This window comes from Carcharodon carcharias, chromosome 18 (genome assembly GCF_017639515.1).
Source record: "Carcharodon carcharias isolate sCarCar2 chromosome 18, sCarCar2.pri, whole genome shotgun sequence".
NCBI lineage: Eukaryota > Metazoa > Chordata > Chondrichthyes > Lamniformes > Lamnidae > Carcharodon > Carcharodon carcharias.
In genome coordinates, this window is record NC_054484.1 from 35,613,548 (window position 1) to 35,623,548 (window position 10,001).

General features: G+C 41.5%; 1 protein-coding gene across 4 annotated transcripts in view; it reads right to left on the minus strand.

The window, feature by feature from the left end:
• Positions 1 to 9,156, minus strand: part of LOC121290334 (type 2 lactosamine alpha-2,3-sialyltransferase-like) — a 112,327-nt gene extending 103,171 nt beyond the window's left edge. For 2 of the 4 annotated variants that reach the window (XM_041210666.1, XM_041210665.1), the window contains exon 1: positions 9,057 to 9,154. The gene's annotated coding sequence lies outside the window, so the exon portion shown is untranslated. Of the gene's footprint in view, positions 1 to 9,026 lie in introns of all 4 variants that reach the window. The other 2 variants (XM_041210670.1, XM_041210664.1) reach the window with 2 other exon arrangements.
• Positions 9,157 to 10,001: the final 845 nt, after the last annotated feature.

A 10,001-nucleotide genomic window follows, 5' to 3' on the forward strand; every position in this document is an offset into this window, starting at 1 on the left:
ATTACCCTAATTGAATTTTTTGGTGAAATAACAGAGACGCTTGATGAAGGGAATGCAATGAATGTTATCTATGAATCTTAAGAAAGCTTTAGGCAAGGTACCACATAAACAGCTGGTTAACAAAATTGAGGCTCGCGGAATATAAGGGTCAGTGTCACCTTGGATTTTAAAAAAATTGTCTTAAGGACAGAAAACAGAGTGTCATGGCAAATTTCAGATTTTCAGGTTGCAGGATGGTAAACAGTAGTGTCCCAAAGGCTCAGTCCTGGGACCACTGCTTTTTTGATATATTGAAATGACTTAGCTATTGGAATACAGAATAAAATTTCAAAATTTGATGAAGATACCAAACTCAGAGGTGTGTCTGACAGTGGGGATTAAAGCAATCCACTGTAACAGGACATAAACAGGCTAGCAGAATGGGCAGACAAGTGGCAGAAAGAACTCGATACAGACAAGTGTGAGGTGATGCATTTTGGCAGAAAGGACATGGAGTAGCAACAGAAATTTAATGGTCCAGTTGTAAAGAGTGTGCAGGGACAGAAGGGCTTAGGGGTTCATGTGCATAGATCTTTGAAGATGGCAGGTCATACTGAGAGAGTAATTAGCAAAGCATATGGGATCTTGGGCTTCATAAAAAGAGGTATTGAGTACAAAAGCAGGTAAGTTATCTGGACCTGTATAAAGCTCTGGCTAGGCTACAACTAGAGTATTGCATCACAATTTAGGTAGGATGTGAAGGTAATGAGAGGGTGCAGAAGAGATTTATCAGAATGCTTCCAGAGATGAGGGATTTTAGCTACAAGGTTAGGTTGGAGAAGCTGAGATTGTTCTCTTGGGGCAAAGGAGATTGAATTAAAGGGAGATTTGATAGAGGCGTTCAAGATTATGACAAGTTTAGACAGGATAAATAAAAAAACTGTTCCCATTCATTGTTGATAGACTTGAGGTTTGGACAAGAGATACAGGGTGGATGCGAGAACTTTTTCCTTTAAACACATGAGTGGTAATGAGCTGGAACTCACTGTCTGTGAGGATGATGGAATTGGAGAAAATGAATGGTTTCAAAAGGAAATTGGATGGATACTTGGAAGTAAACATACAGGTTTATGGGATAAAGTTGGGGAAATGAGACTGATGGGATTGTTCTACGGACAGTCGGTGTGGACTTGATCAGCCAAATGGCTGAATGGCCTCCTTCATGCCATAATGACTCCATGACAAAGTGATTCACCAGTGAGTATGTGAACATTTGAGGTAAAGGAAAACCCAAATCTAATTTTCCCAGGATCACCAAAGGAGATTAACTGTTTTGACCTGTCTCCTTGGTTTGTGCTGTCACTGTGGTTTGGTTTTTTGCCCTTTACTTGTTTGGTCTTCTGGCTCAATGAGGTTTCACTTAGTCTAGGAGTGACTTTGAGATAGATAATATTTAGTTTTCCCCCAAACTATTTACATCCAAGACCTCATGGTAAGTACATTGTTCTCTTCACAGAGACTGTCCTTTTTGCTCTCTGGGAGTCTCCCAGTCATTTGATTCCGATGTCATGCTTACATCACCATTGACATAACCATTAACCCTTTACTCTGCAACTAACTATTAGAATAATGACTATACATGACAGGGATACAAGCAACTTTCACTTTTTTAGAATTTCAACTTTATGATTCAGCCTTCCTGGACTACACTGGTCATCAATGAAATGACAACTAATTCTAGCCTAAGCTCCTCTTGATGTTTCAAATACATTGAGAGTATGGTTCTTCATATCCTTCCATGTTATTGTGTGCTACATGCAGGTTAGTCTAAACTTACTTGGAGCTGCCAGGACAAGGCATTAAAATTCATATGCCAACACTGAGACTTGGCCATATGGAAATCATTGTCTTTTGTCGTGAGAACAAGGTCAAAGACTATGTTTGTGTTTAATAATTAGCCTGTATCTGAAATTCTGACAGACAGAAAACCAAAGTACAAATACCAAGTGTATTTACAACGTGAAAAATAAACATAAGCTGTAAAACAAGGCAAGACTTGCAGCCAGTATTCTAACATTTATCACTATCATTGCATTTCTGGAAAAGAAGCTTGATAAAACTATCAGTGTCCAAGAATGGCAAAGACCTTCACTGCATTGTGTATCCTGTCAACAGTAAGAAAGGAAGGAAAAAGGAATAGAACTTGTGTTCATGCTGTGCCTTTCACATACTCAGGATGTGCTAACCCCAAAGAGCCAGTTAATTCTGAAGTGTATTCACTGTTGTTTTGTTGGCAAGACCCGTAGCTAATTTGCAAAGAGTGAGGTCCCACATACAGCTGTGAGATACAAACAAAAATTGTTGTAAAAACTCAGTAGGTGTGACAGCATCTGTGGAGAGAAAGACAGAGCTAATGTTAAGTCCAGGTTACTCTTCTTCAGAACTAAAGAGAAGTAGAAATGTGGTGAAATATATACTAGTTAAGAGGGGTGCGACAGGTGAAGCTGGATAGAAGGCCAGTGATGGGTGGAGGCAAAGGAGAGATTGCAAAAGATGTCATAAACAAAAGGTCGAAAGGGTATTGATGGTGGTGAGACTGGCTAAAGGAGGTGCTAATGGTGACCTTAAGAGTAGAAAGCAGGATGAGCAAGTGACAGATGGCCCTAGTGTGGGTGGGTAGGGGAGGGGACGGTTTGGGAGAAAAGATCAAAATAGGTTAAAAGTTGGGGATAAAACAATGAATGGAAATAAATTTAAAAAGTAATTATAGAAACAGATGGGAAAAAAATACATATAGATAAAAATTTAAAAATGAATATTTTAAAAAAGGGGATCAAAAAGGGATGAGGATGGAGGAGAGAGTTCATGATCTGAAGTTGGTGAACTCAATGTTAAGTCCAGAAAGCTGTAAAGTGCCTAGTTGAAAGATGAGGTGCTGTTCCTCCAGTTTGTGCTGAGCTTCACTGGAACATTGCAGCAGGCTAAGGATGGATATATGGGCATGAGAGCAGGGTGGTGTGTTGAAATGGCAAGCGACAGGGAGGTCTGGGTCATGCTTGCGGACAGACCGAAGGTGTTCCGCAAAGCGGTCACCCAGTCTGCGTTTGGTCTCTCCAATGTAGAGGAGACCACATTGGGAGCAGCAAATGCAGTAGACCAAATTGAGGGAAGTGCAAGTGAAGCGCTGCTTCACCTGAAAGGAGTGTCTGGGCCCTTGGACGGTGAGGAAGGAGGAAGTAAAGGGGCAAGTGTTGCACCTTCTGCAATTGCGTGGGAAGGTGCCGTGGGAGGGGTTGAAGCGTAGGGGGTGATGGAGGAGTGGACCAGGGTGTCCCAGAGGGAACGGTCCCTACGGAACGCCGATCAGGGAGGGTGAAGGGAAGATGTGTTTGGTGGTGGCATCATGCTGGAGCTGACGGAAATGGCAGAGGATGATCCTTTGAATGTGGAGGCTGATGGGGTGGAAAGTGAGGACCCTATCATGTTTCTGGGAGGAGGAGGGAGGTGCGAGGGCAGAGGCACGGGAGATGGGTCGGACACAGTTGAGGGCCCTGTCAGCCACCGTGGATGGAAAACCTTGGTTAAGGAAGAAGGAAGACGTGTCAGAAGCGCCGTTTTGGAAAGTGGCATCATTGGAACAGATGCGACAGAGGCGAAGGAATGGAGAAAATGGGATGGAGTCCTTACAGGAAGCAGAGTGTGAGGAGTTATAGTCGAGGTAGCTGTGGGGGTCGATGGGCTTGTAATGAATATTGGTGGACAGTCTATCACCAGAAATTGAGACAGAGAGGTCAAGGAAGGGAAGGGAAGGGAAGTGCACAGCTGTGAGACAACTGATTAGATAATCAGTATTGGTGGTAACAGTTGAGAGATTAGTACTGGAAAGAACACTAGCAAAACAACTTTGTATTCTCTGAATAGTGCCATGGGATAGTTGGCAATAAGCTGAGCAGGCACATAGGAAACACTGCATTGTCAGAGGCCCAAAGTACAGTATTGTATTGTCAATCTGGGCCAGAGGTTCAAGTTTAACAGTGTGATTTGAAACTGGTGTAAAATCAAAATACTGCAGATGCTGGAAATCTGAAACAAAAACAAAAATACCTGGAAAAACTCAGCAGGTCTGACAGCATCTGCAGAGAGGAACAGAGTTAACATTTCAAGTCCGTATGACTCTTCACTTGAAACTGGTGACTCTCTAACAGACACAGCAGAGCCACAAAGCAGGTCAGGCAGAGAATGTGTTCAGTGAGATTGAGGAGGTAGCATTAGGAGACTCACAACTCACAAGCAAAGAGGACAAAGTGAAAGGTCAGAAGCAGGGACTCAACGCATGGAAGGGCACAGCAGCTATCAGTGAATCATGTATTTTGGGAATTGCAACCAAGCACACCCTTCTGTTCTCCAGTGGGAAAAGTGGCCATATTCTAAGTATTAGACACTTATTTGATAGATGAGCGGGCAGAATATTCACTGATAAAATGCAATAACTTTACACTTGCCCTCAGGAGTTGCAGGAAGGAAAATTGAGGACAATGATAACATTGTGCTATAAAAGTACTACCAGTTTCATGTCCTTCCCTCTGCCCCCACATGTTATGCAGATGTATTTGCATCCCACATGCAAAAGTGAGGCCCACAATGTCAGTTTCCAAACAGCAATTCATTACTGTTTTAAAAGTGGGTGCTGCAATAATCAATTTTCTTTTAAAAGGAGTCTTCACTCCAGCCAGACTGGCCAGGCTGTCTCCCATCACCATCTGCCACCTCACCCCCAATGAGTAAGACACTGGTCCAAAATTTCTGGCCATCCAGAGCAAACATCTGTGAAGATGGGAGTTTCCTCCCTCTTTCCGTAAAGGATCCCATGTGAGAAAATCAGGACACAGTCAACGCTAGAGCAGACTGCCACCCCACTCCAGCACGAGGCCCCTTGTCTCCTGGCTTCCATCGAAAATTTGGTGAAGAAGAACTGCTTTTAGTTGACAATCAATTTCTAAGAAAGTATCAGCTTCCCCATTCAATCACAGAAGACTTGTTTAGGCAAAATTCATCAATTCATCCTCCTTGTTATAAAATCATCACTGATGGAATCTCGTCTTTTCATTCACTTGAGGCATCTACTCCTTCTTGCCTAATCAAATCTTCAAAACTCTCCACATATTTTGCCTTGAGCTTTTGTAATTATTCTTCAACTTAATTTAGATCTCTCCAGCATGATACAGAATGACTACTTAGAATACTATTTAAGATCACGATCATTGTCTTGATCATCTGTCCACAAGACTCTAGAGAACCGAAAAGGCACAAGTCAGGAATGTGATGGAATACTCCCCACTTGCCTGTGCAGCTCCAACAATATTCAAGAAGTTCGATACCATCCAGGACAAAACAATCTATGTGAGAAGCATCTCATCCACCACCTTAACATTCACTCGTTCCGCCACCAGCAGTGCAACATGCTTATGCCGGGTACCTATCTGTAAGATGCACTGCAGCAACTCACCACAACTCCATCAACAACACCTTCCAAATCTGTAGTCTCTACCATCTGCATGAGAACACCACCACCTCCAAGTTCCTCTGCAAGTCACACACCATCCTGGCTTGGAAAACACGTTTCCTTTTCTTCAAAGCCATGAAATCAAAATCCTGAAACTCCCTAACAGCACTGTTCACCGCCAGAACTGCAGTGGCTGAAGGTGATGGCTCACCACCACCTTCACATGGGCATTTGGGAATGGGTAATAAATATTAACTTTTGTCGGTGATGTCCACATCCCATGAATGAATTAAGAGAGATCTTAAAGATTACCTTGAAGACAGTTACTTTTCCAAGGCGAGATTTATATTTCCATTCAGTCAAATTTTACCACATAAGTAAAAGTATCACAACATAAAGTCTTAAAAGGTATGCAGTGTAGTCATATTTTGCTAAATAAGTTTTAATTTATATTAAAAATATCATTGTTCCATACTCCAAATAACCAATTGCTCTCAAACTACTGCTCATACCTAGAGAAAGGACTGATCTGCATCGTCTATTGTGGAAATGTTGGAGGAAGGAGGTCAAAGCACATTGTACTTATGCAGATCACATTTTAACCAATATTTTCCTATACACATATGTTTTGTATATCTGAAGGCTTTTTCATGCTTACAGTCACTGCTTTCAGACATGTGAATTTCAAATTTAGCTCTAAGATTCTAAGATGTGCAGATCATAAAATATATGGAGCAACCATACCCATTCCAATTTGACTAATTCCACAAAAAGTGTAGTTTTGGCACTGGACTAATTATTTTTTAGTAAGAGTTTAATAGCTGTAGCTGACACAAATGAAAACACAATTCATCATAATTCATGACAAACACAAAGCACACTGCTAATTCCCTAATCGTGCAAATCCAATTCCCCCAGCTTGTTAATTTAATTTCAATGCTTAAGTTATATTCAACACACAGTTGTGTGCCAGCTGCTCTTCAAAGTTGGAACGTATATGATAATATCTGTATGACACTGCACATGTGCTATGAAGGTCCAGAAAAAGCAAGATCGACCAGTACCATGCATGCTGAGTGTAACCAGATTGGCACAATTGTGACAGCAGTGTTGGATCATCACAGTGCACAAATAATTGCAATGATGGGATAAGTAAAATATCAATCAGTTAAATGGAGGTGGGTTGCTGCATGTGTTCCTGCAGATTTCATCACATGACTTGCCCCCACGCTCCAGCCAAAACATGCACCTTTGCGATGCACTACCTTCCTACACCAATTGGGAAAACAAACAGACTTATTACTCAATCGGATGATGCTTGACTGTCAGCAAACAGCCTTTTTCCCCACTTTCAATACTTTTATATCTGGTAAAGAGGAATGTTCAAACAAATTGACAAAAAAATCTTTTTTTAATGTCCCAATGATTTTTCTCCAGGGTTGCACACATCAGTGTCCTGGAGATTGATCTTCAATTTCTGGAAACACCAGGTCAATTTTAGAGGGTTAGCAACCCTAACCAAGGCAGCTAAATATTTCCTTTCTTTAAAATTCTGCAATGGACTAAAGATTATATTTTATATTTCCGAAGTACAGAGAAGAGAGTGCTGATTCATTCCTCAGGGCAATGCCTTGACCAATCAGCGTCAAGCTCCCCAGTTTAAATTTCAAGCAATACTTGGCAGTTAACTGTCAGTCACCAGCAACAGGTGCATTCTCCATTGCAATATCACTACTAATCAGCACTCTTTTCGCATACAGTATAAAATTGTGTTTTCCCTGACATTGGTATTCTTGCGAGTTGTCCTGATGAGTGCAAAACAAATAGCTTTGAAAAGAAAATGCCTATTTTTTCAGCATTACTCATTGTAGGTTTTGCTTACACGCTGTTAATGCTCAGTGCAAATGACTTCCAAGGATAAGCCTTTGCTTCCTGTTAATAAGAACTTGACTATGAAGTAAATGGAATTTTTTTCCACAGGATAAACTATGGTTTTACGTAGTATTGATATTTATATCAGAAATAGTATGGGTTGCTCAAGCCTCTTGGATATCTGAGAGACGTAAATATTCCATCCTAACAGGCCATGTAGATCAGTGAAAACTAGTGTAATTGGTGTTCAATATTGTGCCCAGAAGCAAGTTGTTCTGTAGATTTTAAAAAATAAAGTTCTTAATTCTCACCAGCACTTTCAAACTGTTTTCTGAAACTGCTATGTTCATAAAGTTCAGTCACCAGGCAGAGGTCTGTACACATAATAATACACAATATAATCTGCTCTTAGCTACATCAGACAGAAGAAAGACACGGTGCCAGTAGATGCTTGCATTCCATGTTAATGAACAATGGCATCCAGTCTTGCCCAGGAAATGTGTTGAGACAATGTGTACCTGCTCATTTAGATTAATATGTTTTTCTTTTATCTGATTAATTAGAATGAGCTTTTGGCATCCCCACCTGAATCAGAGATGCAGTGAACACTACTTACTGGAGACAGCAATTCCACCTCATTTCTGAGTTGACATCTAGCTGAAGTCTTTTCTGGAGGGTGTGGGTGGTCTCTACCTCATCATATGCGTCAAAGCCCACAAAGTCTTCCTACCACAAAGACTAACCACCCTATTTACTAGCATCAGAAGCAACAGAAGGCGTGTTCACATCTGCCTGTTACATCATCCTGAGATCCTTCCACTACTTCACACTATTCTCCACAGGAAGAAAGCCATAAAAGGAAAGTAACCTCTGATTAATTTTCAGCTAAAACAATCTGACCCATTTTCTAAAGATAACAAGGCATAGGACAAGAAGAAAAGGCAGGACTGCACGAATGGCCAATGGGGGGGGGGGATGCAGAGGTTATAGGGCTGGCAGAGGTAACAGGGGTAGGGAGAGGCCAGAATATGAAGGGATGTAAACACAAAGATGAGAACTTTAATATTGACCAATTGGTATGATCTTATACAAGAGTTCTCCAGTGGGTCTGTGACTAAATGCGCAAATAAAGCAATTCGCCAAAATTCTATAATTACTCTATTGCATTAACTGTCAGTCAGGGATAGGTACAGTCAGCCTGAATTCCCCTTTCAATCATCACCCAGAAATCAGAAGGTGGTTTACAACAGCACGAAGTTTAACTGCGATTGCCCTCACGGCCGAAATAACCCAACAACACTTCCTAACCAGACTAAAACCTACAAAATAACTTAAATTTCTGTACCCCAGAAACAAATCGCTCCCTCAAACAAAATCGGAGGAGGAGCACCAAATATACTCAACAGTTCAGAATGATAAGATTTTTTTTTTGGGGGGGGGGGGAGGGAAGAGTTCCGAAGCAGCAAATGAATAGCATGGAGAGTGAAGGGAGAAAATTTTCAACAGTAAGAACAGGAGGAACAGTTTTAAAATCAGATGGTTAGACTTCTAAAGCAACAGAGTTGGCAAAATGAAAGTTAATTCTCGTTCAACGCGAGTGGAAAAATCACCACACAATTGGACGCCAACACCACCCCGCCCGCCGGTTGTTAACGAATTACAAATACATTACCCCATGGTAAAGGCGAAAAACTGCTCTTACTTGATCGATGCCGTGAAGAAAAGACGAGCAGGATTCCGTTATCCACTCCGCCCGCCTTGAGCTCGGTTCTGCTGTGAACCAGCCAGTTGAGGGCGGAACGGATTGCAGCTGCACAGCTGAGTCAGGAAATTGTGTTCTCAGCGAGCGGGTCAACGAGGTAAAAACCCCCAAATACAATCTGCAGCCATAACTATCCTGAAACTGCCAAGCGCGGCTCAAGCGGCAAATAAAATAAAATCTGTGTTCTCATTTATATTTCGTAGAATTAACTAACATGTGGTGCGCGACGGGAACATAATTTTAGCCCCAGCGCTTCTCACAAATAGTCTCATTGTTTAGATTTTGGTGAAGGAAAAGCTTTACTGGGGAGCGGGGGCGGGCGGGGGTTACACGCACAAAGACTTTTAATCAGTTTAACTTTTTAATTGCATTTATGTTCAACAGGCTGCACATCCACTGTACTTATTTTTCGACTCAACGGAAGCACGTGTCCACCTTGATAAAAGTAAAAAAGTGTGGATGCATACGGACTCGAAACGTTAACTGTGTTCCTTTCCGCAGATTCTGCCAGACCTGCTGAGTTTTTCCAGGTATTTTTATTTTCACGTGTCCACCTTGCTGCTCTTAAGCGTCACTAAATGAATCAGGTAAACGATGGCAATTTAAACATTTTGGCAGTAAGAATTTTAAACGTATTTTCTAAACGGTGAGAAAATGCAAAGCTCGGAGATGTAGTGGGAAATTATAGTGCATGAATCACAGAAGGTTAGTGTGCAGGTAATTGGGGAAACTAGTGGAATGTTACAGTTATATGAAAGTAGGGAGATTATGCTTCAGTTATACAGGGCATTGGTGAGACCACATCTGCGGGACTGTGTACAGTATTAGTCTCCTTATTTCAGGAAGGATGTGAATGCATTGGAAGCAGTTCAGAGAAAGTTTATT